Genomic DNA, 7,063 nt, shown 5'->3' with positions numbered 1-7,063 from the left:
TCAACACCAGCTTCATCAATTGTTTATCGTTCTCCAGAGCCTGTTCAATAACGCAAGTGCAGCAGGGTGACATCCAGCAGTATTAATTCATGTCACTGGCATTTAGCTTTTACCATATTTGTTATGTAAACTTTACGTTATATTATTTCCAAATGCAGTCTTGAAAATAATGATTCTGTGCTTCTGCTTAAGCTACTTTAAAGATCAGCAGACTTTATTTCATCCCATCTGAATCAGAATAGAACATTTTATAGCCAAGGTAACTAATTTCTCTTCACCACAACCAAACAAGGCTTACTCACTAATTTTTGGCAAATACAGGAACTACGGGTGTACTAAAAAAAAAAAAAACAGGCAGCTCACCTTACATTCTGTATCAGAGCACAGAAAAGAACTTCCAAGCATCCTGCTGAAAGAAAGCCTACCAGTACCTCTTTGCCTGGAAAATATCGTAGTGGGAGCAGCCAATTCATTTGATCAAGGAAGGGAAAACTGTTCAAAAGGGCTCAAGTAACTCCAGAACCTAAAACTCACTTGTCCTATCTCTTGTGTCACAAGGGGCAAACCCATAGCTTGTTCTAAGCCACAAGCACTGCGTGTTTAAATGACATTCAGGTTTTTGATTTCACTGCGGTGATTAGTTAATTAACAAATCTATGGACAACAGACAATAATCCAGACACAAAAATTATAAGAAATATTACTCTGGTAATAATCTGGGAAGATTGAGAAGATGATGAAATGGTAAAGAATTATACCATTTCAGATAAAATTTAGGAATAAAAATGCAAAATCTACTTGCCAGTGAAAAGAAGATGTAAAGAAATCATTGTAAAATAAATATTTAAATTAATTTCTGAAGTCCCATCTCAAACACTTACAAATTGAAAGCTCCAGGATGAACTAGGTGAACTAAAATGACATTTTTCACCTCTAACCTCTGTGATAATATCTAAATGTATATACTAATTATATCTGTAGAATATTACTACAGTAGAAATATCATATGTATCTGTGAACTGTAACTGTACACAAATGATATCGCTTTTCCTGCTACATTAAACATGATTGTTGACAGTCAAAGCACTGTACAAGCTATTTCTGCTTCTTTGTTTGCTGTAAGCTACAAAGGCATCCCACCCGTCCCTCTGCTGCATGTACTTGCTTCCAGTTTTGTACAAGGAATTTTGTACTGGACTGCACACATATTAGACCTTGGTTCTACTTTACTGTTCACAAAGAACTGTAAATGTTAACACAAAAGGTGCCAGTATCTCAGAGCATTTTGGTTCTGAAGGGTTTGGACTCCAAAGCAAAGTATCCCTGGAAAAACTTGCCATTATACACAAAGACAGTATATACACTTCACTGATACCTAAGTTGAATGAGACTTGTGTTAGTTCACAAACACAACATTTTATCCCGTTTGGAGATCAATTCATTACCAGGGAAACAGGAATTTTCTTGCCATGTCACTAGGTTACATTATTTGTTATTATGTTACTCTTCATGCCTAGTTATTCACAACCTTGAGTAGCAATCTGAATTGTGAAATAGGAGACCATTGGTCCAGATTTCCTTTCCTCACTCCCTTCACTTAATATCTGTCAATTCAAGGACTGAACAAGGCTTTCTGAAATGTTTTTGCTCTAGCTGGAACTTGAAACTTGACATGGCAAAATCTCAAAGGAGAGGGAGATGTTCAGCTTGTTCTGAAATAAGAAGCTGCCAGGACGCCCTGTGAAAAGCAGTCTTGCCAAGCTCCAAACACTGCAAGTTACTGGGCTGCTGATCAGCCTGACTCCAAACTTTGCCATACCCATCCTGCCATAGCTTCCTCCTTCTGCCTCAACACACCCACAGCCAGAACCAGCCTGCCTGTCTGGGGCTGGGGCACTGGCACTTGTGCTGCCAGCAGGCTGCTGGTCCAGGCAGCTCTTCTGCCAATGCCCAGAGTAACCCCTGGCTGCTCCTACAGAGGGAACTGTCCATCACCTTGTCATGGGATCAGGAGCAGATATTGTTGATGGCGCTGTAAGAGCATTAGCAACATTAAATCACAAGGTATTTATGTACAAGGAACATTAGACATTAGAACCTGCAAACTTCTTCATGCAAGGATGTGCACTTTTGTATCTGCTGTTGGCACATGCTTCTTACATTGTTTACAAATTATTCTGTCCTCAGAAAGACCTATAAACATTTAAGTAGTTTGAGGTTATATTTACGCAGCTGACTATGAGTTGTCAGGCGTTGTGAAAATGCATCACTAAGGGCTGAAATGAAAAGTGAAATTAAAGACTCCCTCTGGCTTGCCATCATCTGGACAGATTTGTGCAGCTAATGAGGAAAAAGTCTTCATATACTGCCTGTCAGTGAAGAAGTGATTCCCATTCACCTCTGCAAGCAAACAGTTTGCAGCACTTCTTGGTTCTGTAATAAGAGAGGCTATTCAGGAATGTTCTCAATCTACAGCGCTGGGCTATTTTGATCCCCTTTGACTCCTTTTGCTACGATAATGTGGTTATCACTGTGTATGAAATACCACATTGCAGCTCTATACACAAGATTGCTGCAGCAAACAAGCTGGTGGGACAACTCCAACAGCTCCACATTTCAGGGCTGCCTGAAAAAGCCCCTTATGGGGAGGTTTCAAACCAGCAGCTGCACCCCTGGTGCACTGCCCTCCCAAAGGGAACACAGGCCAGCAGATGTGGATTCCCTGCATTCCTGAGAGTCAATTAATATTTTGAAATATTCTGGGGACATGTTAAAGCAGAATACATTTAATTTAAAACTTCCTCATGCAAAAAATTGCCCCCCATTTCTCTCTCTCCCCACTCTTAACTCCCTCATTTTTGAACTCACTATTAAGGATTTACATTTCTGGAAAACTACAACACTGACTTCTTTCACGTTGGCTTTTAAAGCTAACATATGACTGGCAAAGTGTTTACCAGCCAGACAAACCAAACAAGCTTTTCATGTCTCCAAAGATAATAAAATAGTGCTTGGAGCACAGCTTGCCTTGAGTTTCTGCACGAAGCTGCACAAAAGGAGATGGCTATTTTAATCATCCAGTAGTTTCTTAAGCACAGGTTCTCCTGTTGATTTAGAACAGCCTCAACCCAGAACACTAAGCCATAAATACATTTGGAGCTGAGGCTGAAGCAGAGTTAATATTCATCTCTCTAGTTTTATTTTTAAATATACCTTTAAATCTCTTGATGAAAAGCAGAGTCAGTGAGTCACTCCAGACAATTTAAAGGTATTTTGGAAAAAGCTGTAAAGTGAGTTCTTGGGTTTGTTTTCCTTTCCTTTTTTTTTTTTTCCCCCAGTCACAAGCGGACTTGGCTTCATTATTTGGGGTTTTTTCCCAACAGAAAAATTAGAGTTGCATAGAAGTTAATGAGCACATAACATCCCTCAGCAACAGACACCCAAAAGAAATGGAGGGACTTCTGGTTGGACTCTAACCAGCCATCCTGTGTTGATGAAGCTTAAGGTAGAGTGGTGACAAGAGGCATCTGCATCCTGTGCAGCAGCAGCTGCAGTGAACCTCTATGCTCTACGCTCAGAGCAAAGGCACAACTGGAAGGAGGAAACTGCCCATTTTTCCAAACTTCCCCAGTTCATGCTGCCTTATGGGTCTGGCTACAATGTGGAAACTATACACCATCTCCAAATATTTACAGAGGTGTAGAGACAGGAATTAAGCAGAAGGAAGTCATTGACAGAGTCAGAAGCTGATCCCCAGCATGGGGACTCCTGGCACCCTGTCCAGATCACTCTCCTCTAGCCAGCCAGCTTAGAACCCAGACAGGCCAGAAGTGACAGTGCAATGCCTCTGTCCTCCCTATAGCAACTTTAGTCTGGCTACTCCTAGCTCGAGCCAACACCATGACCATGTGTGGTGAATGAAGCAGACAGCAGCGGCCAGCAACTAAAATGATCCTGTTATTCTGAGGAGTATTTCTGGCAGGATCCAGGGGTACAAAGCAAGGAGGAGAAAGCTGTGTTCCATCTTTAGTGGAATGCCTCACTTTGCTGTACTCTGTTTCGTGACTTGTTTGCTTGAGCCCTTTTTTTAACCACACTTTTGGGCTTTTCAGTGTGTGCAGACAGGATAAATATAGTGACTCACAACCTTATACCTATTATTTTGTAGTTATATAAAGCCCACCTGAGCACATTTTGAATTCACATTTTAGGTTTGCTGGAAACTTCTGCTGGAAATTTGTCCTGGGCTGTTGCCACCTTGCAAGGATCCTTTCTCATCCACCCCACACAGGCAAATCCTCAGCTTGTTTTTAAATTAGTACATAGAAGCCCTGTTAGTCACAGCAGTGACCACAAAGAACATTTCGCCTTTGAACTTCTTATTTCATGCAACTTTCCTAGGTAACCTTTCCTAACATAGGATACCATTTGTGCTTTTCATGTGGCAGCAGTGTCACCGTCCTGGTAGGTGACAAAGAAATTTGTTGGAGCCTATTTTAGATAACAGATAACACAGCCCACTCTCCCACATGGGCCCCAGGAACCCACTTGTGTCTGAGGTGACCCTCATGCCCTCGAGGGTCAACAGAATGAGCCTTTGCAGAGCATGCAACAACCATGCCCTACAGGCCAAAGCAGCATATCCACCTCATCCCTGTGACTGAGAACCTCTGTTAAGTCATATCATCTATTAGCACCAAAAAGCTTAATTACCTTTGTATATAATCAGCTTGTTATTCACTACATATGTTCCTCACATGCAACTAAGTAGATACTTAACAGGTCTTTTTCTCAGAAACTGAATGTAGTGCCTTGAAATTAACTGGCAATATATGTGTACTTTGGATTCACCTGCATGCCAAGATTAGCAATATTTCTAACTGGTTATAGTCACAGACACTGTAAATACAGCATTCAGTCTGCTTCTTTTATGGGTGCTGCTGAACCTATTCTAAGCACCATAGTTTAGTCTGCTGTTTAAACATAAGCTGGGTTTTCCCAACAGCTGGGACCTGAAGTCAAATTGCTTTACAGCAAAACTTTACATGTTTTAATGTTATAGGTTAAAATCAGTTCAGAAATGCAAGAGAAATTAATCCTTCTGAAGACATACACTGAACAAAATCAATAAATGCACTCACAGTGAGCTTTAGGTCTGTGCCTGATGTGATCTTAGGTGCTCCTGTAAATCTGTTTGAGAACTGACTTCAGGGAAGACAGACACTACATCCAAATATTAGTTCATTTGACAAAAATTGGAACATTAGAAAAAAAATGCTGAAGAAACTGCATCTACTTCAGAACATGTAAGAACCCTTGAATATGGCTTCATTGGGCTATTCTGCCACAGTGGAAACTTCCTCCATATGGGCATAATATTTTGGGAAGGGCAGATGGGAAATTGCTTACATATAGGGAATTTCAAGAGGCAGAATATAATTTAGAGGGCAGGACACTGTATTTGTGAATTCCTGCTCTAACTCTATTGCTTGCAATGACCAGGGATCAGTATCTTGGTTTTGTGCATCATCTACAATATGAATGGTTTTTTAAAAAGCAGTTCTTACCTTGAAAACTTGCAACTAAAATGAAAATGAGACAAAAACAAAATAAAAACACAGCAGAAAAATATCTACCATAATGCACTGCACCGCAGGATGCACATTCAGATGTGATACGAGCAAAGATACTGGACAATTTCCTGAATTGCACAGTAACTTAGAAATGTTGTTTTTAAAGACTGAAAGGCTTGAAGGAAGATCATGTCAAGGAAACAAGGAACTTGCTTGAGATACAAATGCCACTCATAAAATCTCATCATTTGGAGGCAGCCAGTTTAATAATAGAGTGTCCTTTGTAAGGGAGTCAGTGTCAAAAAGAGACAGCAAATACTGAAGCTCTGAACAATATGTTTTATCTACACAATTAAAGACTCCAAGAGAACGGACTCAATGGCAGGTATGCACTAACATTTCAAACATAAACATCAAGGTTTATATTCCAGCACAGTTCAAATGTGAAAACAGAGCTCAATTTCCAGGCTGTCTGGGGTTCCTCATGCAAACTACCTGACACCCAAGACTCCTCAAGCACTGTCAGGGTTTCTGAGACAACTGTGCTCTGTCTGTCTGTCGGTGCTGTGTCCTTCCTCATACAGCTCTGGGGTTAAACTTTCTGCTCATAGACAGCAGTTACATGGGTTTGTAGGATTTGAGCCTTGCATCCACTGAGCCCCATTACCAGCACTGCCCCCAACATCCACCAGCCTCCTAAACTGGGGAGTGGGTGAGACCCTACGAGATGGCCCAGTGACCTAGACTGATTTTAATTACTGCAAATAGTGAGGTAATTGCTTCTTCTGGATCTAACTGACCTTCTTTGCTTTCTGTTTACAGTATGCAAGGGGCTCCATGGTCTGTTTGTTATGGCCATTTATTCATATGTTTGCTAAAAGGTTTTTTAAAGAAATGCAGTATCAGCATCTCCTCCAACCTTTGACACTATTCACATCAGAACCTTATTTTCTGTTTTATTACAGCTTCATCTTTAAACCTAAACACACCAGGAAGAGGGAGGGAGTGTGGTGAGTCAAATGCTCACAAAATTTGCAAGTGAAAACTCTAAATGTACCCTCTAATGAGAATGCCTCATCTCACAGATTTGCCTTGAACTTGTCCTATATGTTTTCCACTATCACCTCAGTCTGTGCATTATTACTGCTTTGGCAAACACCACTAAAGTTAGGGGACAGTGCAAGTTAAAGACTGATAAACCCACACTGCAGAATTTCAGCCTGACCTTTCATACTCAGGATCCAAATCTTCTATTTTGCATAAACCCCACCCACCCAGTCTATGAAAATGCTGCTCTGTCTCTGCTTTGGCCTGGTGCTGAAATGAAAACCGACTGCTAGCAACGTAAAATTTCTTAAAACCAGAATAAAATGCAATCCCTATGTGGTTTGTGCAGAACACAGGCAGGTAACTGTGTCACGGAATATTTTTTCTCTTTTTCTATGGCTTATATTTTGGAAGCAAAGAGCTTTCTATCCAGCCAGGCTTGA

The sequence above is a fragment of the Lichenostomus cassidix genome, chromosome 10, assembly GCF_008360975.1.
Source record: "Lichenostomus cassidix isolate B80296 chromosome 10, HeHo_3.0, whole genome shotgun sequence".
Classification (NCBI taxonomy): domain Eukaryota; kingdom Metazoa; phylum Chordata; class Aves; order Passeriformes; family Meliphagidae; genus Lichenostomus; species Lichenostomus cassidix.
The sequence above is the reverse complement of the archived record's forward strand: the minus strand, read 5'-3'. Positions refer to the sequence as shown.